Here is a 27,546-nt window from a genome sequence, read left to right on the forward strand (position 1 = left end):
ACACGAGGAAACCACAAGATGAATCCATGGTCCTCCAGTCACTCAGGCCAGGACCCAGAGTCCAGCTTAGGATTAACGCTTGGCCAGAAACACTGAGGGCAGCTCGCCAGCCAGCCTGGTCAATAGTAGGGGGGAAAGGTGTGGGGCGAAGATTAAATCACAGGAGTCATTGCATTCGACCCCCTGGTTTTACAGGTGGAAGAGGTGGGGTCAAGCTGGGGTCTCCAGTCCGGGCAAGTGCAGAGAGCAATGAAGTACCTGGCCTTCCCAGATGGGGCAACTTGATCTGGGTAGATGACCTGTAGCCTCTAAGCTGGTGAGCTGTGCCCCTCATTTACTCCCATGGATGTTAAATCATTGCCCAGCCCCACTCTTAAGTGTGTGGGAGCTGTAGGCACCTGAATGTCCAACCCCAACCCAGGATCAATCACAGGTGAAGTCCACACAGCAATAAACATACCTGACAGGCCTGGATTGAAAGCCCGGCCCTGTCACTGTCTCCGTGCAGACCCAGTGGGGGTCAGTTGTCCTTTCCAGACTCAGTTTCTATCTGTCTAGTCAGGGATCTGGCTCTGGCCTTCTCTAAGTACGGTACTGAGAGAAGAACAGAGTGAGGATTAAGGACTCAGACTGCCTTGGCTCAAATTCCACCCCGCCACCTGCTAGCTATGTGACTCTGGGTAAACTGCTTAACCTCTCTGTGCCTGATTTCTCATCTTTAAAATACAAGTAACAGAAGTCCTTATCTCATAGCGTTGTTGTCAGGACTAAATGAGGGATTTTATATGAAGTGCTAAGCCCAAGGCCTGGCATACAGTAAGTGCTTAATAAATGCTTCCTGTTATTATTGTCAGCCCCGATACTCTATGGCAAAGGTCACACGTAAACTGGTCAGCCATGGGCCACATGCAGCTTGCTGAGGGGCTTTCCCGACAATATACATTACACAAGCACAGGCGCCACTGACTGACCCCAGAGGCCTAGAACAGTGCCTGGCACACAGTAGGGGCTCCATAAATATTTGATCAATGAATGAACGGCTTCACAGTGTTTTTAAATACTTCAATTGGTTGCTAACATTTAAAATAAAATTTTGTACTTTAAAATCTGGATTTCCAGAGAATTTTGTAAAGTCAAAGTATCTGGCCACACTTGTCCTGCATGCCTGCTTACCAACCACACACAAGAACTGTAGCAGCGGTGCCCCCTTTATATGGGGCAAGCAAGTGCAGTTTGCCCAGTGCCCGCCCAGCCAGCCTCACTCTCTTACACCGTCTGCCCTGACAGACTGGACTCTGTGGGCACCTGAATGTTCACTTTGGCCCAGGTCAGTCAGGTGAAGTCCAGACAACAAGGAAGGTCTGCATTTACCCAGCCCCAGAGCACTCTGCCCACGGCACTTCTTCTAAGCCCCAAGATCCCCTCCTAGTCCTCCTCCTACCCCAAGTCCAGGAGAAAAGATGGGCCTTCAGGTCTGCTAAGCACCCCAAGACCCCTTGACATCCAAGCCCTCCTACTTTGGACAGGTCAGAGCCTCTCCCCCAGAGGACAAGACCCCAACTGCTCCAGGTTGCCCCAACTTCCTCAGTTTTCCAGGCCAACTTCCTCCTTGCTTGGAAAACTCCCAAGTGTAAAAAGCAGCAGGAAGATGAACTTAATCCTTATCTTTCTCACAGACAGATAAGGAAACACACACACACACACACGCATGCACGCACGCACACCCCAGAGATAAGGTGCTTTTCTAAAATACTGTTATCCATTCTGGGCCCCCTCCACTGGGGTCTTCTATGGAGAGGGGGATATTTCATCCCATGCTCAGTAACTGGGGGGGCTGCCTGTGGACACATGGGCCCTTCCCCACTTTCCACTCCTCTCCCTAGCCCTGCCAGGGCTCAGGTCCGTGGAGATGGACCACATCTTCCCATTCTCCAAGAGGCCCTCCCAGACCATCCTATCTTCCACCTTTAGCATGTCAATTACCCTCTCTGTTTTCTCTGTAGCATTCCTGACCATGCGTAATTGTCTTGAGTGTGTATTTATTATCTGTCTCCCCCAGTTCAATACAATAGCCACCAGCCACACATGGCCACTGAGCACTTGAAATGTGCCAAGTCCAAATTGAGATGTGTTGTAAATGCAAAACACACACCAAATTCCAAAGACTTATTTTTTTTTAAGTATGTAAATGTCTCATTAATAGTTACATTGATTATATGTTAAATGGTAATATTTTGGATATACTGGATTAAATAAAACAGATTATCAAAAATCATTTTACCTATCTCTTCATCGACAGACAAATGAATAAAGAAGATGTGGTACATATATACAATGGAATATTACTCAGCCATAAAAAGGAACGAAATTGGGTCATTTGTAGAGACGTGGATGGACCTAGAGACTGTCATACAGAGTGAAGTAAGTCAGAAAGAGAAAAACAAATATCATATATTAACACATATATGTGGAATCTAGAAAAATGGTACAGACAAACCGGTTTGCAAGGCAGAAATAGAGACACAGCTGTAGAGAACAAACGTATGGACACCAAGGGGGGAAAGCAGTGGCGGGGCTGGTAGGATGAACTGGGAGATTGGGACTGACATACACACACTAATATGTATAAAATAGATAACTAATAAGAACCTGCTGTATAAAAAAAATAAAAAAATTTTTTTAATCATTTCACCTATTTCTTTTAATTTTTTTTAAAGTGGCTACTAGAAAATTTAAAACTACATATGTGACTTGCATCTGTGGCCTGCATTATATTTCTACTGGACAGCACTGCTATAGACACTCATCATGAATCCCCAGCTACTAGGCAGAGCCTGGTACACAGGTGATGCTCTGTATTGGTTGACTGAATGCCTGAATGAAAGGTCTCACCAGCAGTGGACGTGGGACCCTAAAACACAAAGGAGGATGGGTTTGGGAGGACCTCCTGCCCCACTATCCAGTATGTGCTGGTTTTCCTGTGGCAGTCCACCCATGCCTCTCCTAAGACAAAGCTTCAGGCCTCTGTAGACGGGGCAGAGAGAGGCCTGGCTTAGAGTTCTGTCACCACTGCTCCCGGGAGATAATATCAGCTCTCTTGGCCCCAGGAGAAAAGGGCAAAATCAGCCTCCTCCTAGGGCAAAGGCAAGTCAGAGCCAGAGAAGGGATGCAGAGGGCTGGAGAGTGAAGCCCTAGGTAAGCCTGGGGCAGGATGACGAGGCTTTTAGCTCTGTAGGCAAAGAGCAGAAGAAAAGAGGGGCAGAGCTAAAGGGAGGCCCTTGGAGGGACCCAGCCCACCCTGACCCGAGTCCCGGGAAAGCCAGCATTTCTTGGGGACGGGATCAGTGCTACAAATGAAGACCCAGACATGGTCCCAGCCACCCCTTTTGTTTTCTCTCTCTTCCCTCCCTCTCTCTCTCTTGCTCTCTCTTCTACTTCCCTCCCTTGATTTCACTGGCTCCCAAATTACAGTCTTCTTTCAGAAACAGACACAATCAAGGTGGTACACAGGGCCCTTGTCACAAATGGCATTTCAGGTCCTCTCCAAATGGAGCATGGCTTTTAAAGAGGAAGGCAGTGCTACTAACAGCCTGCCTTGGGGAAGATGCATCTCCAGGACAGACTCCCTCCCTCTTAGGCTGATCAGCCTTCGGGAGGCTTTGGGTGACTGTGATTGCAGGGTCAGGCCCTGGGCTGCTGGGGTTCAAGAGATGGGGGTCTGCCCGGTCTCTTGCTGGGGTGGGAGAAGCCAGGCTCTGCCCTTGATTGGCCACCACCCAGGCCCACCTCACCCAGGGAGAGGGTCTGGAATAAGCCCACTCCCCAACTGTGAGCCTCAGTTTCCGCAGCTGTAACAAGGTACATCCAGCTAGTCTCTAAGGGCCCTTCCAGCCCTTGGCGTAAATGTCACAAACTCAAATGGCTAAAGGGGCCAAGATTTAGTGCAAATGAGTAAAGCGGGGTCAAATGTGAGACAACAGGGACCGGTGGAGACTGTGGAGAACTGAAGGCTGTAAGCTCACCTGCAAAACTCACATGTGTGACACAAGTCAGAGCAAAGTCAGAATAGTGGTTACTTCTGGAGCAGGAGGGGGTCTGAGGGAGCCCTGCCAAGGCACCAGGGATGCATCTGATCCAGCTGGGGTTACACACGTGCACACATATGCAAAAATCCACCGTTTTCATTTAAGAGCTGTTTACCTTATTGTATGTATGTAATCCTCAATCAAAAAAATTTTAAATAAAACACAAATAAATAAAAGGGGCGGCTGCAACTCAGCCCCAACGGATCACTGCCAGTTGGGAACACAGACCCAATGTTGCCAGTTCCAGCCAGAAATGCCAATATCTAGATTTTTATTATGAAAATGCTGTTTTTTTCTTTAAATGTTGCTAATAACTAATGCAAAATGAAAGACCACGACCACACACACACACACACACACACCACACACACATCTTTAGGCAGAATTCAATTTATGAACTTATAGACTGTCCAGCTCTCAAAATAAGGGGAGGTTTCACCTCTTTGCTTGAATACAGTATGCCTAACGCGTGACTGAATCGAAAGGGATGATAATAAACGCTACTACGTTCTGCATGTGTACTGTGTGCCAGGCCCTGCACAAAAGGCTTTCTGGAGAGTTTTCTTCTGATTAATGCTGATAGCAAGCCTACGATATAATTGGAAATTATTCCCATTTAACCACTGAGAAAACTAAGGCCTGGGCAAGGTTACATCGCAGAGCAAGGCTTCAGCCCTCAGGAGGGGAAGAGCTGGCACTCAACTCCAGCTCTGTCTGCCTCCAAGCCGCCTCACAAAAATCATGAAGGGAACAGGCTTACGATCATAATAACCGACTCTTGCATGAGGTTTTAGACTATGCAAAGGAAAGATCAAAAATACGAACGCTAAGCCTGAGCCTGCTGTGTCACTCTCCGCGTCACCGCCTGACGCCCGTGGGGCTGAGGACAGGTGTCTGGTAGTCCCGATCCCCCGGCAATACACTGAGCCACACGGACTTTCACTGCCGAGGTAACACAGAGCCGCAAGAGCACAAATGCCGAGACCCAAATACACACCCAGCAAGGAGAAGCAGCAGCAGCGCGTCCCTCTCCCCGAGACAGAACCAGATTACATTTCACAGTGAAAGACTAGAAAGCTATCTCCATGTGGCTACTTCTTAAATATGCCAAGTTTCTCACTGACACCCTTCTAGTCAATAAAGTTGGTAAGAATATGCATTTTCTGCCTTATGCAATTCAATAAAGCTATTTTCCTATTGAACCAAAATAAATATGGTTTTATTTATCTCCATAAATGCTCTAATTCTTCTGAATTGACTCTTCTGCATAAATGATCACTCACCACTATTGTAGATATGCAGATCAAGGTATGGAAATTTCCAGCACTCCAGAAGCACCCCTTGAGCCCCAGTCATCACACCGTGGAGTAACCATTATTTTGACTTCTGCCATAGAGGTGGGTTTTGACGACAGTTGTGCCTTTTACTTGGGGCCTGTGCTCTTCCGTTCTCCACAGTCCCCACCACACCCTATTGTCTTATATTTGGTGCTGCTTTACTCTTTGGTCAGCTTCCTAGCCCCTCTAGGCATGTGAGTTTGAGATCTCTACTCCAAGGGCATTTGCCTAGACTCCAGAATACAGGAAGATGGGCATTAGCTACCCAGTCTTGAAAGGAACCAACGTGAATAGTTAAAACTGGTTATAGGCACACCAAATGCCAATGTAATAGCCATTTAGTCAACAGACAGTGATTAAGCACCAGTCCCTGGGGATACAAGGGGGAATAAGATACAGCTTGTGCTGAAGAAGCTCACTGTCTAGTGAGGTGCCAGACCACTGCAGAGTAGTGAAAAGTGCGATGGAAGGGCCACGAGGGAGGGAGGCCCAGCTGGAGAGGCCACCTCACCCCCATCCCTTCAGGGTCAGTGAAGGCCTGACTGATGGTATCACCCACACAGGTGCAGGAGGCTAGAGCACAGAAGAGCCTGTTCCCGTCCCCACTTCTTTTCCACTGGAGGCAAAATAATCCCATCCTGAAATAACCCATCCAGCAGGGTCCAACTCAATGAATGACCTTGCTCGCCTATTAAATGGACAAACAGGACTGCCCAGGGCCAAGAAAAACTCAAATCAAGGCTCAAAATCAAAAGAAATGAACAAAGGCAATTAAATTAATTTAAAAAGAAACCACCTTTACATTTTAAAACTGAATTTTTTTTAAAACCTGTGGGTTCTAGGAAACAGTAGGACTTTTACTGACCTAGTTGTTTTTGAACTCACCAATGAAGGAATCTTGCACATGAGCATTACTGTCTGTTAGGCCCATAACCATGCTGATCTAGGCCCTCCCACGGCTCCCCCTTGCCACTCTGCCCCTGGCCAAGAGGCCAGCAGAGAGGAAGGGCAGTCCTCTTTTGGCAGGGCTGGGGTGCATGAGTCATGCCATGACCTTTCACCTGTGATACCATTGGCCCCACCGAGGTTCTGATCCAAATTCCTCTGAAGTCCTTCAGATCTCCACTATGAGGCCAGCCTTGATGGCTTCAGGGTCACCATTATTCCTCCATAGGACCAGGAGCGGTGCCTTGCCACTGTGCCTTGGCATCATCCTTCTTCCTTGGGGCTAGGGACCTCCCATGGCACCAGGGCATCAGAAATGGGATGTCCAGCCTGGGCTGGTGGAGGGGGGGTAAGAGTGGAGTTTGGTTGTTATCACCTCCTCTGCGGGCTACCCCAAATTAGCATTTCTGCAGCTCCCTCTGCGTAAGTCCTGAGGGCCCCGAAGAGGTGTGATCAGTGGGTCACTCCACCCATTTGGGAGGGACAGATGAAGTGGAGGACAGTTACTTAATTCTTTCCCCTTAAGGGACAACATCTACCCAGCCCCAGGCCTCCTAGAGGCAGAGCAGCTTATCCAGCTTCCACAACCCTACCCCCCTCTGCCCACTTCCTACTGCCCATATGCCTCACACGTGGTAATGTTTCAATTGCACGGAAAGCTGAGCTGCTACTTGAATCTGTCTAAAGATCCCCAAAACACAGATACCCTCCTGGCATTAGCAGGGAATACCCACAAGGAGCCAGCAGTGGATTGTTAATCCAACCCTACCATAAATCTCCAGGAAGAGAACTTCCAGTCTCATTCTCAAACCTACATTCTTATCCACTGCCCTTTCCGACACTCTTTCTGCACCAAGGGGCTGTGAAATGCTCATTCCCGAGAAGGTACTATGGACCAGGGCTTCTTAAACTTTACTGAGAAAACAAATCACTCAAGGATCTTGTCAAATATAGATTCTGATTCAAGAGGTCAGGGGTGGAGTGCAACTGCCTTTCTAACAAGCTCCCAGGTGATGCTGATGCTGCACGTGCACAGGCCACACTCAGGGCAGCAAGGCTCTACTAGACCTTCACCTCCCAGAAGTATGTGCATTTTAAATTAGCACTTCACAAAGGCACCCTTTCAAATACTAAGCTCGAAAAAAATGAACCTCAAATGGTGAATTTGCAGGTAAGGTCACTTGCTGGGTGGAGGAGCTATTTTGGAGGCAACCAGGACCATCCACCATCATAACCCTCAAATCAAGCCCTTTGGTAAGCAGATGTGAGAAGCCCAGCTGTTTTGGGGGTCAGGAAGGCGGAGACAGACATGTGTATGGGGCCCCAGCCCAGACGAGGCCAGGATGTCATCTCTGGGCCTCCCACACCCTCGTAGCTCTCCGCCACCCAGAGCAGAGCCTCGCTGTCACACCAGTCACTTCTGCAGTGCCACCTTTCCAGCCCACGGGGTACCCTCCCTCTCTGCCTTTCAGGCACTCTGCCTTCCCACCCTCCCCAGATGCCACCAAGCATCCCAATTCCCCCAGCTAAGGGGCCTCTCCCAGCCCCCTCTGCAGCAGAGTGACATCTGGTTCCCCAGGCTCATAGGTGCTGACCACCCGCATAGGTGCTGACCGCAGTGCACCTACCCTTGCACCATGAACCAAACATTAACTCCAAGTCCACTCTCCCCCACCACGGGCTGACTCATCAGCACCTCTCACCTGGCACCAGCCAGCTCTTCAAGCCCACCCCACCCCATGCAGCCTAATTCTCCCCTATGCAACAGTCAGACTCCACCCAACACACATACACACACGCACACGCACACGCACACACACACACACACACACAGAGTTCTCCTGTGCATCTCCAGCTTATTTCAAAATCCACATTGGGGTGGGGGTACTTGCTAAGTGGCTGAAATGTAAGGGTCAACGCCTGCTCTTGTCTGAGAGGGCGAAGTATGAAAAAGAAGCAGGCGCTGCTCTCCGAATTACTGGGGAGGGTGAGGCGTGCTATACCCAGGAAAGGCTAATTTGCCCCCAGTGGGCCGCTGACGGCGCAAGGGCTCTGGGCTGGAGTCGCAGTAGGGCGGTGGCCGGCGGCTAGGGCACAGGATCTCCGCCCGAGGCACGGAGGCAGCCGCTCTGGGTGTCCGCTCCGGGAAAGCAAGGCACTGAGTGCCCGCCGGCTGGTGCCGCCACCACCTTGGAACGCACGGGCTCTGCACGCGTCCCGGGCTGACCTGCAGGGAAGACACGGGCCGCGCTCCTGAGCGCAAGTCCCTGGGGACAACCAGCACCGCCCGTGGCGGGCCTGCACGGGGATTGGGGAGGTAAAGGGCGAGCCGCACAAGACTCCCTGCTCCGCGAAGGGCGCGTCTTCCCGTAGCCAGACCGGAGTGGGGAGGTTGCAGGAGTCCTCTGAGGTCTCTCGCGGGCACTGAGAGGCGATGAGGGGAGGGGAGAGCTACGTGACTTTAGGTCCCTCCAGTGCCGATGCCTACCCCGCGGTGGGAGTGTGCCCCACCCCGTCTCCACTGTCCAAAAGGGGACCCAGGGCGCAGAAGGAGAGGGGATCGGATCCCAACGCCCTCTTTGCCCCCGAAATTCTCCCCACCCTAAACCCAGACCCTCTCTGAGGGGCGGAAAGCAAAGCGCTCGAATGTTCGCGGGCCCAGGACCCGGGGTGGGGAGTGGAGTGCCTTTCCTCCCAAGGCCAACGCGGAGGAAATTCGAGTTCCCAGGAATCAAAGTTGCCGCGCGTCCGACCGCGGGCTCGGAGCGGGACGCAGAATGCTGGCTAGGGGCCCGGGATGGAAGGAGGCCCCGGGCGCCAGCCACGGGCGATGGCCGCGCCAAGAACAAGTGGTTCAGCGGCTGCGGTCGCAACCCCACGGCTCCAACTTTCCCACCGCGTGGCGGGTAAACGGCGCGGAGAAGGAGAGGCAAGCGGGGAGGGAAGGGGCGATGCGCGGCTCTTGGTACCGTGTGCGTGTGCGGAGCGGCGCCGCGCCGCGCCTTGGACTCTGCTCTCCGCTGGATCGGCCCCCGCAGGCCGCCCGCTCGGGTGCTGACCACCGCCGCGTCTCGCTGCCGGCGCGAAGGCTCATCCGCGGCGTGCTGGCCGCTCCGGGGTCCCCTTGGGCCGTCTGCTCGCTGTTGGCCGCTTGCGGGCCGCAACTTCAGGCGCGCAGCGGGCTCAGGCGACGCGCGCTCCAATCGCCCCGAGGCTCGGCACCCCTGCGATCCATGCCCAGGGCCGGGCCGCCCCGCCCCGCCCGGCTCAGCGCCCGGTCGCCGTCGGACGCGTCTTCTCACCAAGCATCGCTCCCGCAGCCCGCGTCCCTCTCTCCCGAGCCGTCTCTGCTGCTCAAGTCCGCGATCAACTTTCCCTCGCTTCCTCCGCCCTGCTCGGCCCCCGCCACCCAGTCCCCGCCTCCTGACGCTCCCTCCCTCACCTCCCGCCTAGCCCAGCCCCCGCCCGCCCGGCCGCGCCCCGTCGCCCACCCTCCTTCACCATGGGCGCCAGGATCCCTGAACCCGCCACCCCTGGCCCCGCTCGGACCCCCGGAAGCGTTGCGAAGCCCGGGCAGGCGCTCAGGGCATGAATATTTCAGTGCTGGCGAAGCTACCCTCTGCCGATGTTGTGGCACCGGCTGCTGTGGCAACCCGACGAATCCCCCAAACGGGCAAGGAGGAAGCGGGAGGAAGCGGCCCCAGGTGCGTGCTGGAGCCGCGCTCCGCAGGGCCTCCCTGTCCCGAAGAGGGGTAGGGGCCTGGCCCGCCTCCCGCCGGCCCCGCGTCTCCGGCGGAACGGGGAAACGCTCCCGGGAAGCTAGAACGAGCGAGCGGGCGCCTGGCTAGGTGAGCCTGCGCCATCTGTTGGCTTTAAGCGCCCCCTCTCTGCTCCCAGAGTCGCACTGAGCGGCCTGTCCCTCTAGCCCTTGGGGCCACTTACCTGCGCTTGGCTCAACTAGCTGCCTTCGCCCACCTCACTCATGCTCTCCAATCTGCGCCCTCTCCCATCAGTCGAGCTCAAAATGCCCCCAAATTGCTTACAAATGAGGACCCCGGATTGGAAGAGACGATTGATGTCACCTGAGCACCCTCATCCATGCAGGAGACCCTTCTGCTACATACCTGCCTAATGGTCTCCCAGCTTCTTTTTGCACCTATGTAGGGATGGGATTTCTTGACTTTTCCAGACAGCTGGAGTCAGGAAGAGTCCATATTCGCATAGTTGAAGAGGGTCATTCCCTGGCCTTAGTCTTTACTTCCCAGGGCTAAACATTCTGAATTCTTTTAACTATTTCTCATGTGATAGGATGTCTGGATCTGTCACTGTTGCCATATTGTCAGCATATTGACAATAGCTGCCTAGAGCCAGGCTCTGGGCTGAGACTTCCCGCCTCAATTCATTCTGTCCTCAACATAGCCTTTCTGGTAGGTCCTGTCATTAGCCTGGCTTTACAGTAATAAAATGGGCTTTAGGGAGGTGAGTGGGTTTACCCATGTGGTAGAGTCAGGTCCCGAACCTAGAATCTGCCTGATTCCAAAGCTCCTGTTCTTTACCATTCATTCATTACTGCTACTATGTGCTAGCTAATGGAAATAGGTTCTGGGGATGTGATGGAGAAAAAAAAAATAGGCTTGATCGTTGTACCTTGCAGAGCTCCTCTAATGGGGAAAACAGACAGTCAATGAAACACATAAACAGGTAAAATTAGAGTCAGAATCAATGCTAGGAAAAAGAGTGTTTTAATGGCACCTGGCTTAGGGGATCAGGGAAGATTTCCTGGAGGAGGTAACACTGAGCTGAGATCTGAAGGATAAGCGATGGAGAGAGAGTTGATTTTAGGCAGAAGAAACAGCATGTGCGAAGGCCCTGTGGTAGGAAGGAACTGGCATACATAAGGAAGTGAAGGAAGGCCAGAGAGGCTGGAGCACTGGAAGGGTGAGGAGGACGGTGAGTGCAAAGCCACAGTGGGAGAAAGGGCCAGACTGTGCAGGGCGTGTTGGTCTTAATCAGGGTTTGATCTCTATCCTAAGAGTGGAGGCTTTGAAGCAGATGGTTGGGATGGAGGTGGAGGGGTGGGAGTGTCATGATCTGATTTGTAGTTGGAAAAATGGGGAATTGATTGGGAGGTAATAGATGATAAGAGCATAGTTCTTCAATTAGAAATATTTACTTATCTACTGTGTGGCAGGAACTTCTCAACCAGGAACAGCAAACTGCAGCTTTCAGGCCAAATCCATCTTGCCCCCCATTTCTGTACAGAAAGTTTTAGTGGAACACAGACATGCCCATCAGGCTATGGCTCCTGTCCCAGTACAACTGCAGAGTTAAGGAGTTGCAGCAGAGACTCCACAGCCCGCAAAACCTAAAATATTTACTGTCTGGCCCTTTACAAAAAAAGTTGCTAACCCCTGTGAATCTTGACACATCAGTGGGACACATCAGTGGGACACATCAGTGAACAAAACACACACACAAGTGTGTGTGCACATATCCCCGCCCTCTTGGAGCTCACATCTCTGTAGGCTACTGCAGCTGTCCAGATGTCGGAGTCCTGGCCTGGGGTGGTAGTGTTGAAGTGGAAAGAAGGGATATTCAGGAGGTAAAAATCTACAGGACTAGGAGAGGAAGTGATTATAGGGTGAGACAGAGGGTGGTGTCAAGGAGACCCCAGGTTTCTGGCTTGTGGAAGTAGATGGACAGGGTGCTGTTTCCTGAGATGGGGAGCGAGGGAAGAGGACCACCACGGGGAAAGGAGCAAGCGCCCCCCTGCCCCGGGACGTGTCGAGTGTGAGATGACTGAATGCAGATGTCAGGTAGGCCATTAGACACATGAGTCTGGGGTTTGAGGACAAAGGGCAGAGCTGGAGATGTGGTCTGACAGGTCTCAGGGGGTCACAGTTTAAGACAGGGTGATGGAGCCAGGAGTTGGGAGATCTGGGTTCTGAATATCAGACTGTTCTCTATCTGGTTTTGGGTAGACACGACCTCTCTTTGCCTCCTGTTCCTCATTCACAAAATGAAAGTACTAGAGGAGGTGCTCTTCAAAGATTCTCCAATCCCCGAACCTTCTTTCTTTCTGGTTTGCCACCTTCTGTCTTAAACTGTGACTCCTCAGCCTGTCTGTAGTCATTTTACACATGAACAAAACAGCATTGAATTCAGGGAGACCATCACCTCCTCCAATGTGGGCATCATACTTCTGTTCACAGAACCTCTTTGGCCGCCACTTTTATTCCACAAGTATTTGTCAAGTGCCCACTCTGTACCAAGCACTGTGCTAGGAACCTGGGTGTCTATCCGAGTGCAGCCAGCCCACAGAACTGCTCTGAGTGTGTAATGAGATTCAAAGCATATTTGGTTGCACAGTGATGGAAGAGCTGAGAATTCAAACCGGGGATGGTGAGGTAATCCAGAGTTCAGCAACAGCAGAAAGTTGCTAGCCCCCAAGGCTGGAGGGATGAAGGAAGGAAGCAGAGTCACCAGGATCAGGGTCACGCAGCGGAAGATGGAACCACAGTGGACCTGGCTGGTGGGAGCCGGAGACACAGCTACTGCCAGAGACACTGCTTAAGGTCAAGCGTGAAGAAGAGATACCCTGACTTCCCCCTTCCCCCAGCCCTCTGGCCTGCCCCCAATACCTCCCTTTGGCCAACCCCAGCCAGAAGCTGCAGACTCAGGTGGGATTTGGGGTCAGCCCTACTATGATTCGAAGCACAGCAGAGGAGAGCAGGGAATGGATCTGAGGGGAACAAGCCAGTTCCGCACACTGGGGACACAACTGTGAATAACAGGCAGCCCTGTCTTTGAGGCAGTCCCAGTCCAAGAGGGAGACAGACATGTAAATCAAGTATAGAGTGGCAGGCTAAGTGTTGCAAAGCGGAGAGGTAGCCCAAGGAGAGTGGGGTGATGGATTCTCAAGAAAGCTGAATCCAGAAAAGCTGTCTGGACAAGGAGACTTCAGAGCTGCGTTTTGCTGTGATGATCAGGAGTTCCACAGGCAGCCAAAGCAAAGGGGCATCTCAGGTGGAGGGAAGAGCATGAGCAAAGGTCCGGGGGCATGCACGTGGACTCTCCCCGCAGGAGCCGTGGGAGTTTTCTGACCCTAGAAGTGAGTAGCAGTCCTGCTGTTCTGCACATGAAGCAGACAAATGCAGGATGGCAGCGTTTGCAGGAGACTCAGAGCTGGTAAAAAGAACTCAGCCTCTATCCTCTGAACCAGCGCCTTCAAATCTCCAGGGGATTAATCCCCGGAATTCTGGCCTTTCTTCCTGGCTGGGGTTTCCATCTCTCAAACTATGTCAGGGTTGTCCACCAACAGCTCAGAGTTCTCCCCACCTGCCTTTCCTTAGGAAACCTTTGCCTCTCCCCCAAACCTTTGGGGCACCTCTTACCACTTTATGTGGCTTTGGACAAGTCTCTCAGCCTCTCTGAGCTCTGGTTTCCATTTCTGTAATTGAGGTCATGGCATCTGCCCAGCCTTCCTCCTGGGGCAGTGTGAGAGCACTTTGACAACTGTAAAGAACCATAGAGATGCTACCTGCCCAGGGCCCAGCATCATGCAAACCCCTGTCCTACTGGGGGGAGCTCCCCCCTGAGGAAGGACCAGGCCTTGCTTTAACTGTAACAACTAAAAGGGAAGGTCCTCCATCATCTCACCTCCTGGCCACAGGGCAGAGCACATGGCCCAGGCCAGCCAATCAGAAGCTCCCCTCTCAACTTTGAACCCTGAAGAGAATCACAAAGTTTAGAAATAGTTTAGAATAGTTTAGAAGTTATGGAAAGTACCAAACCCTGACCGACAGCACTTGAGGCCTGACCTGGGCTTCATTCTCAGCTGCATTCTTGGCCACCTGCCTCCTTCGGTTCCTATCTGTTCTGGGCCTGTCCTGCAGCCTCTGTTTGATTCTGCAAGCATTCCCACTTACCTAACTAGTAAATTCATTTTCTGCATCAATTAGCCAGAGCTTATTTCTGTTGCTGGCAACCATGAACCCTGCCTGGTATGGACCATATGAGGATTCTCCTGTCAGTTGTAGGGGATTACAGTACAACATGGGGTCAGCATTGCCAGAGTACCTCCATCCCCCCTTTCCCAAGATTTAAGAAAGAAGAAAGAAGGAAAGGAAGGAAGGAAGGGAGGGAGGGAGGGAGGGAGGAAGGAAGGGTAAGAAAGAGAGGGAAGGAAAGAAGGGAGGGGAGGAAGGAAAGAAGGAAAAGAAAGAATTGATATACTGGCTCCTTCCATATCGGAATGACCTTGTCCAGGTATTTCCAGAAGTGGCCACATCTCTGTAGTGGGTTCAAGTTCATCTTTAGCTCAGAGACACATTTGATTTTAGGATCCTCAAAGACAGGGACCATGTCTTTGTTCATTCATCTAGCGAGGTTTCCTGGAGGGTCCATAGTGTTCCAGGCTCTGGACTGGGTGCTAAGAACACAGAGAAGCAAATGACATTATTCTGGTCCTCAGAGAAGCTACAGTCTAGTTGGAATGACAGATAAAGGCATAAGACGATGCCATTCTTGAGGCCAGGACCAGGTTCAGCAGCGACAGAGGGACCCCCAAGAAGGGTACAGTCCACCCGAACCAAGGAGACTGGGGAAGACTTCCAAGAGGAGGGACCACGTAAGCAGAGCCTTGAAAGATGAGTGCTCCTGGCCAGATAAGGCCAGCAAGGGCATCTGTGGTAGAGGGGGCTGTGTGTGTACAAAGTCACAGAGGCATCACACAGTTTAGAGGCTTCAGGTAGTGGGGCAGTAGGGCTGGACCAAGGTGTGCTGGGAGAGGTGAGAGAGGAGTCTCAGGAGAGGGGTAAGTGCTGGACCATGAAGGGCCTGGTATGCCACACCTGGGCCTGGGGATCACTGAGCAAATGAAGCTGGAGGAGGAGGGGGATGGGCTTGGAGGCGAAGATGTCCAGTATGATGCATGATCATACTGAAAAGCATGATGAGCTAAAGGATGGAGAGGAAGAGACTGCACTGTCCCACAGTGGCCCTGGGCTGGCATCTTTGAGGAATGGGCATCTCCCCTTCACTGTCTCTGTATCCCTAAAATACCAAATAATCTGCTGACCCACTGGCACTCTCAATGAGAAAGGATAGGAGGAAAGGAGGGGGAGGGAATCCAGATCTGCTCTTTTAAATCTGTCCCTCCTATTAAACCGCCTGGGACTGGATTGGCTTCCCCCTCGGCCCCTGGGCACCCCGGCCCCACTGGGGAGCTTTCCACCCCTCCTTTCTTCCCCAGGAATGGAGGCGAGGCAGGGGGGTGTAAGGCAAGGCTCAGGAGATAGAATGCAGTGGACCTGGGTCTTAGCCGACTTGTCTGAGCCTCAGTTTCCTCAGCAGTCAATGGGCGCATAGCCCCCAGCCTCCCTGAATACCTCCCAAGGTTGCCGTTCAGGTCGAAAGAGAAGAACACACACTCAAGTGCTTTATAAACTGTGAAAACAAAACAACACTCACAAACAAGTCTCTCCTCCCCGTGAGCGTCGATTATTATTTTTAGCGCACATAAACGCCTCTCCTCTGGGCACCCTCCATAACAGCATTCCTTCCCCACTTCACCGTTTCCTACTCCCCCTCTATTCCCAGCCCTGAGCTGGTGCGGAGCCATTTGTTACTTCCTGTCTGCGTCTGCCCGCTCCCCTCTCCTGGGGCAGCGCCTGCCACCATAAACCAAGCATGTGTGCTCCTGAGTTTAGTTTGTGGGCCCTCAGAGCTTGGCACAGCTGTGGCGGCTCGATGCAGCTTGTGAATGAGCGAGGCTGGAAGGCAAACAGGGTGGGCTGGGGCCACCCATCTGCAGAGTCGAGGGCCCCCAGGGAGCCCCCAAGGGCATGGCTTCCCTGGCCCCCTCTACAGAAAGTTTCTCTGTCCCCCATGAGGCCTAAAGAGCCAGGCTCTTCCCCTCACGTTCCTGCCCCACTCCCTGCTCCCCTCTCCCATCATTTATTTATAAGGTATTCACAGCAAAATGAATGACAAAAAGTTAGGAGCTAATTAAAGCTGGCACAGATTGGCACATGGGCGCATGAATTATGCATTGGCGCGAATGGCACTTGGTGGCAAGGACCGGCACCATGTGCTCTGGGCACTAGTAGGAAGTGGGCACGGGGCCCCCTGCTCTGCCAGGGTCCCCCGCCCTGCCCCTCGGAGGGGCCCTCCACCCAGGGCCCTCTGTCTTTCTCTGGGGGCAGCTGGAGCCCGGTCCGCCACTCCCCACCGTGGGCGATTTCTCTCCGCACAGCCCACCATAGCATGTCCTGGCTGAGGGTAGTATCGACACCATAATCAGAGCCTGGACTCAGCCCACAGAAGCAGGTCCCTGGTTCTCCAGGCACGTGCTCGCTGCAGCCTCTGCACAAAATGGGCAGGGTTGGGCTTCTCAAAGAGTGGCAAAGCCTCGATATCCAGCCAGCTAACACTGACATGAGCACCCTGGAGCGAGAGGACGCCTTTCAAGATCAGGCAGTTCACACCTCAAGGTGCCTTCACAGACGGAGAGCCTGAGGGGACACGGGCAGGCTCTCTACAAAGCTACACAGATAGTAATAATAATAATAGTAATAGTAATGCCATCAGTTTAAAATGGATTTTGTTCCAGACACTGTTCCAAGTGCTTTGCATGGATTATCTCATTCAATCCTCCAATGAAGAAGACACTCTAATGATCCAATCTGACAGATGAGGAAACGGAGCCAGCACAGAAATGTAAAAGCAGGTTGCCCAAGGTCACTGGGGGCAAAGTCTGAATGAAACTGAACCCAAGCAGTCAGATCCCAAGCCCTGCCTACCTGTGGGCCCCGGGGAAGTGGTTCTCAACCCCAGCTACACTTTAGAAGCTCCTGGGAGGAGGGTCGGGGATGTAAAAATAGGATCAGAGATTCGGATTTGATTGGTCTGGGCTAACATCTACACGTAGTGTTTTTGAAAGCTCCCTGGGTGATTCTAATGTGCAGAGGAAAACCACTGGTCTTGGGGGGTGAGGTATGGGTATCGACCCCCAGACCACAGATATGAGTTCTTGCTCTGCAGCTACTGACTGTGTGAATTAGAGCATATGGCTCAACCTTTTGCGGACTCCATTTCCTCATCAGTAAAATGGAGTTAGTAATAGCTTGGGCTCTGGAGTTGGGCTGTTTGGGTTTAGTCTGAATTCTGGCTCTGTGGCAGAGAAGTTCTTGAACTTCTCTTTGCCTCAGTTTGCTCATCTGTAAAATGGTGACAATGCTAGTATAGTTGTTGTGAGAACTGAATGAGTTGATGAATATAAAATGGTACCCAGGAGCCACGGGCATTAGGTGTCCTGGAAATGGGGAACCTTGCCCCTCCTGGCCCACAGGGCTGGGGCAAGGATCAAAAGAGGACCCAGATAATGCAGAGAGGCTGTGTGCACTGAGAGACACAGTGAGAGGCTGTCAGTCAGAAAAGACTGGGTCTCCTGGCTGCCTGTCCCGGGTCCTGACTTTCCTTTGCACACAGGAGACAGGAATACGTTATCCTCGCAGACGTTTCAGACTACACAGACAAGCCACCCCTCTCAATTTGGTGTGTATCCTTCCAAGTAATGTTCTATATACACATGCAAATATATAGTTTGGGGCTGGGGGCAGGGGTGGGAGAGAGAGACATCTATCATAGAACACTTCTCTTTTGAATTTTGAACCATATAAATGGTCCAAATATAAAAATAAATATAAAGGGGAGGCTCCAGGCAGAAGGAAAGTGGTCCCAGATGGAAGCTTGGATATTCAGGAAGGAAAGAAGGGCAATAGAAAGGGAAATATGGATAAATACAAATGAATCTTGGTTGTATAAAACAATACAACTAATGTTTAAAATACGAGAGAAAATTAAAATACACAACACAATAGCACATGAGTCAGGAAGGGGGTAAATGGAGTTAGAATGTTCTAAGGCCCTTGCATTGTCCGGGACATGGGTGAAAATGTGATGTGTGGTAAGTGTTAATAAATCAAGGATGCCTGCTCTATCTCTAGGCTAACCCTAGAAGAATCGTAAATGGATGGATATAACCAGTCAGTATGGGGGAAAACTGAATAATAAGGTTGCATGTGTGTGTGTGTGATTTTAAGAAATATTTGTTGTTTATAAATAGAGTCACACTTCACATATTGTTCTATAACTTGATTTTTTGCTCTTAAAAATATATCCTGGAGCTCTTTCCACATGGGTACACAGAGGGGCTGCCTCTCTCTTGTTAATCTTCCAGCATGCATTCCATAGAAGGGTGGTGACAGAGCTTCAAACAGGGTTGGGCCCTTCCAAAGTGGGGCCCTGTGTGCCACCCACAGAACCCGCCCTGGCTGCAGACTGTGGGGCAGAGAGAAGGCAAAGCCCCTGGGCACATCCACAGCCTGGACTTGGGGGGCAATAAGCAAGAGCTGCCGCCTCCAGGGTCTGAGCCCCAACCCTGGCCCCATTAGTCACACACCAGAAAACCCAGTGTCCTATAAAGAGGGAGGCAGCTGGCCCCGCCTCCCACCTCTGGGCCCTACTGCAGTCAAACTACCCCAGAAAAGAGCTTGTTCCCATTTTCATGTCGCCTGACATGAAGAATTAAGCGGAAGCATCAGGGTCGCATTCAAAGCCCCCAAGCCTCTCACCCTAAGAAATCAGGCCCAGCATACCTTTGGGCGTCATCCCAACCTCTCTTCCCGACATAGCCTCTATCTCAGCTGGCAAAATACACAGAGGTGGGTACAAGGATGTTTAGTGCGGTACCCTTTATAATGCGGGGAAGGGGAGCACTGGGGGTAGTTACATGTCTCCTCAACAGGGGACTGGTTAAACAGACCATGCCTTGACTCATCTGTTCTACGGGCCACTCGCTCTGCTCTTCAGACCTCCCTGTCCCCTGGCCTAGGCTCACCCTGTCCTCTCTCCTGCCATTGCCCACTGCCCTCCCTGCTCTCTGCTGAAGCCCAGTTTCCAAGCCCCACCATCTCTCAGAAGCCTTCCCTGCCTGCCTCCCAGACCGCCAGGAAGTCCTCTGATTCTCAGGTTCCTCACTCTCTGGACAACTCCCGCATGGAACCTTCAGTGATCATTTTGTCTTATGTCTGTCTATCTTGTTTCCAATAAAATCAGAAGCACCCCAGAGAGCAGCGACCAAGGTGTATCTGGAGGAGTTCCAGACAGAGATCGGAAGACCCAGGATTCAGCCCTGACTCTGCCGTGTTCCGCCTGAATGACCTTGCACAAGGTATTTCTCCCCCTGAGCCTCTGTCTCCTCATCTAACCATGAGGAGTGAGTTCAAGGTCCTCCCAGGGTTCCTCCTGCTCTGAGAATCTAAAGTCATTTCGTGCTTTTCTGTACCTTCCTAAGAAGTAATAAAAACTAAAATTTTACATCTTAAGGGGGTTACGCCCACAATCTCACTTAATCCTCACAACAACTCTATGAGAATGGCACTATTATTGTCTCCATTTCACAGTAATTTAATAATTATTAAATTATTAAATAATAATGAGAAAACTGATGAGAAAACTGAGGCAAAGGAAGGCTGTATCAGTGAAGTTAAACTGGGCCATGGTGCAGTACAAACAAATTCTGAAATCTCAGAGGCAATAAAAATTTACTTCTTGCTCACATACCGTGTAAGGCTGGTGGGATGGCTTTCCTCTGAGGGTGACTTGGGGACTCAGGGCGCTTCCATCTTAGAGCTATACTCTAACACAATATCCCTGTGGGGTACTGCAACACAAACGCATACCCCTGTGGCCACACACAGGCCACCATGACAGGGCAAGACAGGGATGGAGGAGGTCCACAGGCTCTTAACCGCCTTTCCTAGAGCGACACGCACATCACTCCTGCTCCCATTTCTCCAGCGGGAACTAGTTAGTCACATGGCTCCAACCTAACTACTGGGACACTGCAATGTGTAGTGGATGAGCACCAAGAATCTGCAGCACTGAAGCTAAGGAACTTGACCGAAGCCACACAGGAAGTGCTAGAGTCAAGGGTTTGAACCCAGCTAGCAAGACTTCAGAGCTTTCTGCTTAATTGCCATTCTACATCGTCTCCAAGGAGGTACCAGGTCCACAAGGGCCGGGTTAAGAGGCTGACGGTGACAGGTAAAAGACGAGGAAGAAATAGCAGCCGGGCAGAAGTAACAGCAGGCAGCCACCGTCCATGGAACAATCCTAATAGTTCCCATCTGTTGAGCACCTGCAAGGGGCCAGGCATTTTGTAAAATGTTCCATCTGATCCTCTCAGTATCTTGGCAATAAAACCCACTTCCACTCTACAGATGAGGAAAGTGAGGCTCAAGGAGGTTGAGCAAACTGCCCAAAGTCCAGCAGATGGGAAGCATCTGGATGATCTGCAAGTCCCTCTGAAGGTTCTCACCCAGGGCCCTGCAGAGGGCTTGTAAGTGAGGACTGAGTTGAGGCATGAGCTCCCAGTCTGGGCCCTGCCAATCCTTTGCTGCCAAAGCCAGGACAGAAGTAGCCTGGAGGGGGGGAAAGGAAGCTGTTGTCCAGGGCGTACTGAAAACCCTGGGGACAGACCAGCCCCCAGGGACAGACAAGTTCCCCAGGGCCCGGCTGTCCAAGAGAATCCAGATCTGCGGTACGGGCGCCACCTAGAGGCCGAGTGCGGTGCAGCACCTCTCACTCTACGGGACCCCGCTCGCAGTCCTGAAATGGAGGGAACACAGGCTCTCTTTTTAGAGAGACCGGAGCCAAAAGTGCGGAAGCTTGGTGCCTGTCTTTCACCATCTGCTCCACACACGCCCCATCCCCCAGCATTCCTGTCCCAGGCATCCTAGGTCTCTCCCTAGACTTGTTTTTATCAAAAATATTAATAGAGGGCTTCCCTGGTGGCGCAGTGGTTAGGAATCCGCCTGCCAATGCAGGGGGCACGGGTTCGAGCCCTGGTCTGGGAAGATCCCACATGCTGTGGAGCAACTAAGCCTGTGCGCCACAACTACTGAGCCTCCGCTCTAGAGCCCGCGAGTCACAACTACTGAAGCCTGCGCACCTAGAGCCCGTGCTCTGCAACGAGAAGCCACCGTAATGAGAAGCCCACGCAAGGCAACAAAGAGTAGCCCCTGCTCCCCGCAACTAGAGAAAGCCCACTCCACGTACAACAACGAAGACCCAACACAGCCAAAAATAAATAAATAAATTCATTAAAAATATATATATATTAATTGATGGGCCAGGCACACTTATGGGCTCGTTTTGGGACTGAGAGTCCAGATTCTTGGGTTCAGTATCTACTCAGTCACTAGCTGGCTGTGTGACCCTGGGTAAGTCACTGCCCCTCTCTGGGCCTCAGCTACCTCCCTTGTAAAACGCAGGTTACAACCAGAGGTAACATAGCGGTGCCTGGAGTTTGAATCCCAGCTCCGCACTTCCTTGCTGTGTGACCCTTTGGGCAAGTTAATTAACTTCCATGTGTCCAGTTAAGTCATCTGTAAAATGGGTGGATGATGCCTATTCAAAGAGTTTTATTATCAAGATTAAGTTATTACTTATATATGTAATATAGTATATACAGTACTGGGCTGAGTCTTTTTCCCTTTCCTAAACTACCTCAAGTTTTAAAGCTAGGGTTCGGGGTCCAGGGCTTTCCTACCCTTATCTCTAAGAAGGGTGGAGATCAGGCCATGGACGTCCACACTCCAAACGTGGACCCTGCCTACAAGCACAGACCAGGGAGTTCCCAGAAGCCCTGGTTCCTGGAGCTGAGTTCCTGACCAAAGTCCAGCCAGTACATGGGGAGGGTCCCCCATCTCCTCCTAGGGTCACCTCCGGCTTCACAATGGGACTTACCTCTTGGTGATTCATTGCTGTCCTGGTGAATGGCATCCATCCCCTGGAGTTGCACAGTGTGTAGCCTTCAGGGCTTCATGGCAGCCCTGAAGCTGAAACTGTCAGTAATTAAAAACAAGTGCACTTGGATGTCAATTATGTCTCAATTAAAAAAAGAAAAAGAGGGAAAAAACTTACCTAATGAAGACAACCAAAAAATTTAAAAAAAGACAAGTGCACTGGGATACAGGCTGTACCAGGCACAGTGGGAGGAAGAAGGCATAGCAGGCAGAATCCCTGCAGCTTTAGAAAATCTTGGAAAGACCTGTAACTCCACCTAAGACAGAGGCCCAGCTCTTCCTGAGGCCAATGCTTGGCACACTCTTCCTGACAGAGCCAAATTGGCGTGGAATTAGCCCCAGCTGTTAACACTTATAGACCCAGTGTTGATCTCCCTGAGCCTCAGTTTCTTCATCTGTAACATGTGGGTATAATCCTTGGCCTGCTTACCTTCTCTGGTTGTGTGATAAAGATCTTGAGTCCTCTAGAAACTATCCAGTCCTGTTCAGATGTGTTATTCACATCCCCACCTCACCAAATTCATTCACTTATTCATTACTAAGCACACAGCTAAGCAAAGGGCTGGGGATACAATGGTGAGTGCAACAGGCATCCTCCTTTGACTATACACCTTAGGGAACAGAGGAGAAAAGATGTGATCCGTACCTGCCCAGGGGCACCGCAGCCTCCCTCTCCTTCCCCTGCTTCCACCTCCTTCTGGGAAGAGAAGTAACCACCAGCACTTATTTAGCATTTACTAGGTGCCCAGCACTCTGCCCAGTGCCTCACAGACACATATCATGTCTTCTCATCCTTTTAGCAAACTCTGAAAGGTTGGCACCATCACCCCCATTGTAAGGATGGGAAAATTGAGGCTCAGAAAATTTTCCCTTTAAGCGGCAAAAGCTGGATTCAAATCCAGATCTGTTTGGCTCTCCAGTGAGAGTTATTCCTTGAATTATGCTGGGAAATGATCATCATTCCTGAGTGCTTCTGATGTGTCAGGGAACAGGCACTTTATTTACTTCATTTTCCTTACTCCCCACACCAATGCCAGTTAGGTCCACTCACCCAGTTTTACAGATGAGGAAACTGAGACTCCAAGAGAACAAAGGAAGCCCTGTGCTTCCTGTGCCATCCTGGCTGATGCCTTGGGAGTCGGACAGATTACAGTAATCAGCTAATGCCTGAGTGGGGCTCTGAAGATGCAAAGCCCCTTATTGAAAGCACTAAGGATGATGATTAAGTCGGAAGGTGGAATTAGCTGCACAGGGGGAGTGGGCTGCAGCCATGAGGAGAGGATTAGTGACTTGCTGCCCGATTAAGCCGAAGGCAGGTTGAGAGGGAAAGAAACTGAGAGAGTTTTACGGTGTTGCTCACGTCAGAGAGAGTATGTGACTGTGGGCCTCCCAGGCAGCGATCACACCGCGGTGTTGAAGGGATGGAGGAGCATCCACAGAAAGCAGGGTGGGTCCCCAGCGTCCTTTGCCTTTCTCCCATTCATCCATCCATCCATCCATCCGACAAATACTAAGAGTCTGCTAGCTCTCAGGCACTATGGATACAGCCAAAACAAGAGAGAAAGCTCTCATGAAGCCCCCAGCCTGGTGGAGGGACACAAACATTTAACAATAATCACATAGCAAGAAACTGTTGCTCATCTTTTTAAGTGTAATAATGGCATTGTGGTTATATTTCATAAAAGAGCCCTAATCATTCAGAGATACCTACCAAAATATTTATAGATGAAATGATATGATGCCTCAAATTAATACAGGGAGGGGGAGTGAGTGCGGGTAGAGGTAAAAAAAGACTGGCGCCAAGTTGGCAATTGTTGAAGCCGGGTGATGGGTTCATGAGGGCTGTGTACTATTCCGTTTTCATTCGTAATGATTCACAATTTTCCGTTTTAAAAAAAGTGTAGGGCTTCCCTGGTGGCTCAGTGGTTAAGAATCCGCCTGCCAACGCAAGGGACACGGGTTTGAACCCTGGTCCAGGAAGATCCCACATGCCGCAGAGCAACTAAGCCCGTGTGCCACAACTACTGAGCCTGTGCTCTAGAGCCCACGAGCCACAACTACTGAGCCCGTGTGCCACAACTACTGAAGCCCACGCACCTAGAGCCTGTGCTCTGCAACAAGAGAAGCCACCACAATGAGAAGCCCGCGCACCACAACAAAGAGTAGCTCTTGCTCACCGCAACTAGAGAAAGCCTGCATGCAGCAACGAAGGCCCAATGCAGCCAGAAATAAAATAAAATAAATAAATAAAATTTTAAAGTCTAAAAAATGGCAGATAAATAATTATAATTCATGATAACTGCCACAAAGGAAAAACAAATATGTGGTGAGAAATTATTATAGAGGGACCTGATTTCAACTGGAGAGCCGGGTGTCTGTTTTTGGCAGGGTGAGGCATTGAGACATCCTCAAGCTAGTGATTGCCCAAGTAAGACTTTCTGTCTCTTCCCACCCTGAAGGGAGGGCTGGCAGTGTCCTGGGGAGAGCTCTACCTTTTGGGCATCGCCAGCAGCCTTGTGGCAGACCAGGGTCCTGGAGAACCCAAGACCAGCCCCCAGGTCCCTCCTCGTTGTGCTGGAGGGAACAGGAGGCCCCAGGTGCAGACTGCACCCATCACTGCTCATGCCTGTGTCATATGTGTACATTGCTATCTCCTGCGAGCATCATTAGAACAACCTCGAGGGAGGGGAGGTGGGCTCCCCACTTTACAGATGAGAAAAACAAGGCTAAAAAAGGGAATTAAAAAAAGACTCGCCCAAAGTCAGCAGCAGAGCCAAAGACTGTGCTCTCATCGGCATCCCCCCCATCTACTCCATCTACCCCCAACCTGTTAACTCAGCCATCGTTCCTGGATCACAGGTAGAGGTAGTGGGGAGAAGTTGTTAACAAGAAAGACAGCTGGGACCTCAGGTGCTGTGGGCCTAGAGAAGGCAAGGCCATTCCTCTTGAGGGTACAAGCCTAGAGGGCTAGGGCAGGTGACATGGGAGTGAGAGCTGTAGTTTCCTGGAAATGTGCAGAACCAAGCGGCCTAGGGCCTCTAACATCAGAGGACGCAGAGTTCAAGGGTCTGCACACACCCTTCCCCACCGCCCCCACAAGTAGGACCCTCAGCTGCAGAGCTGGCCAGATGTCAGTATCTGTGCCAGAAAAGCCTCCAGCTCTGAGTTAAGGGCACATGCTTGGGCACAGCAGCGGGCTGGAGGGCGTAGGGACCAGCCTTGGACCCAAGGGACCTCAGCACTGGAGTGAGGGAGCCTCTCCAGCTGCGCCCTCCGTGAGGCCAGTGCACGCATCATCTCAGCGTCCCACGGTGGGCACTCTGGCTGTGCCCAAAGGTCGGAGACTGTAGCAGGTCTCGTGACAAAATTGAATTCCTGACTGCCCTGAGAAGAGCAGCAGCGACAGGTGAACATAACGTGGGCTGGCCCTCTACCCTTGTGGGTAAGGAGCTCACCGTTGGGACTGAAGCAGAATTGGGTTCAAATCCTTGGGTTCAAAGCCACTTAAATCCTCCAACCCCAATTTCCTCGTGGAGGCGTGGGGTGGGGAATGAGACAATGAAAGCAAAGCATTTAGCAGAACATTCAGCCTCCATCCAGTGGGTGCCAGCCACCACCCTCCTCCTCACTGGGCAGTGACACCTCCTCCTGTTCTCACCTGTGCTGGTGTTCCTCTAGAAGCAGACCCGAGACAAGGGTTCAAGTGCAGGTAGTTTATTGGAGATGATCCTAGGAAGCCCCAGTTGAAGAGTGAGGAAATGAGACAAGCAAAGGAAGGAGACAAAAAAAAAGGTGTATTATTGAGCAGGTTACCATTGTAGACACGGGAGCTCCAGGCCACAGGGAACTCTGGGAAACAGTGTGGTAGAACAGTGGTTCTCAAACTTGAGCGTGCATCAGGCTCTCTAGGAGGGCTTGTTAAAACACCAGCTGCTGGGCCCCACCACCCAGAGTTTCTGATTCAGTAGGTATAGGGCGGGATCTGAGAGTGTGCATTTCTAACAGGTTAAGTGCTGCAGGGCCACACCCTAAGAACCACTGGTATAAAAGATTTCTCAGCGTCATCCTACTTGACTGCCGATGGTTACCAGCTCTGGGTCCATCAGTGTTTGAGGGCTGCTTCCAACCAAGGGCGTTAACTCTCTAGCACTACAGCTTGCTCACTGGGCAGGCCAAACTTGCTGCCACAGCCAGAAAAGCCCTACTAAACCCCATTGCCAGGGCCCAGCCAAGGGAGGGCCTGTGGCTGGGATGCAGGGTCGTCAGGGAAAGGGCAGAGAAGCCTGCAAGGTAGTTTGACGTCTGATTGAAGGACTTCAGTGGGAGCTAAGGGCCAAGGATGCCTTTGTGTAGGGCCCTAGCAACACGTTCACATGGTCAGGTGTTTTTGTAAAATTAGCAAGTGTTTTGTTGTGATTTGTTGACATTCTAAACAAGTTTCTTTTGTACCTGATTTTATATTTGCAATTTGTTATTCTTTTTCCTAAAGAGGGCCCCCCAATTGTCTAAGCTTCAGGACCCATAAAGCCTGGATTGGCCCCTGCAGGTAGGCCTATATCAGCTTCTGTTGCTGAATTGAACTGGGTGTCCACTGCTTGACTCAGTAAGAACACAGACCACCTGGGTTCAGGACCACCCGGCTCAAATTCCAGCTTTGCTACTCTCTAGCTGAGTTACTTTGGGCAAGGTGCCTAATCTTTCTAAACCTCCGGTTAATCATTTACAAAATGAGGCCAGTAATCGTACTTTCCCTGCAAGATCAAATGAGGATCAAATGAAATAATCCCTGTAAAGAGCCAGGCAGGCCCACAGTACGTGCTCAATCAATATGCATATCTTTTTATTATTATTAGTTCCCATGGTTTATTCTTGCTTCTTATCATTTGTCTTGATAATCTCTTTCCTTCAAGTCCAGGTAGGAGGGAAGGAACTGGGGACTGGAAAAGCTGACTCCTCCGGGATCTGCAGGTCACCTACCTCTCCGGCTTCCACACTTGCTCGCCCAGCCTTACAGGCCTCGCCCCCTCGCCTGGGCGCCCCCACCGTTGCCGGGCAACTGCTGCCTGCCCCCGCGCGGGGATTGGCTGTCCGGCCCGGCTCCCGGCATGCCCCGCGGCTCCCGGAAGCCGCGCTTGGGCTGTGCTTCAAAGGCTGGCGTGGCATCGGTTGCCAGCCGAGGTGAGAGCGGCTGGTCGGTCATCGCTACCTGTCGCTAGGCGGGACGGCCTCGCGAGGCTGAGGATCCGCCGCATCCCACCTGGCAGGTCACAGCAGTGTGAGTCTCCGGCCAGTCCGAGCCCCAGGAAA

The 27,546-nt window shown here is 51.5% G+C and overlaps 1 protein-coding gene across 1 annotated transcript in view; it reads right to left on the minus strand.

Moving 5' to 3' along the window:
- CDH23 (cadherin related 23) overlaps positions 1–22,216 on the minus strand; it is a 452,031-nt gene extending 429,815 nt beyond the window's left edge. The window contains exon 1 of the mRNA XM_059900605.1: positions 22,181–22,216. The gene's annotated coding sequence lies outside the window, so the exon portion shown is untranslated. The remainder of the gene's footprint in view (positions 1–22,180) is intronic.
- Positions 22,217–27,546: the final 5,330 nt, after the last annotated feature.

This window comes from Balaenoptera ricei, chromosome 16 (genome assembly GCF_028023285.1).
Source record: "Balaenoptera ricei isolate mBalRic1 chromosome 16, mBalRic1.hap2, whole genome shotgun sequence".
Classification (NCBI taxonomy): Eukaryota; Metazoa; Chordata; class Mammalia; order Artiodactyla; family Balaenopteridae; genus Balaenoptera; species Balaenoptera ricei.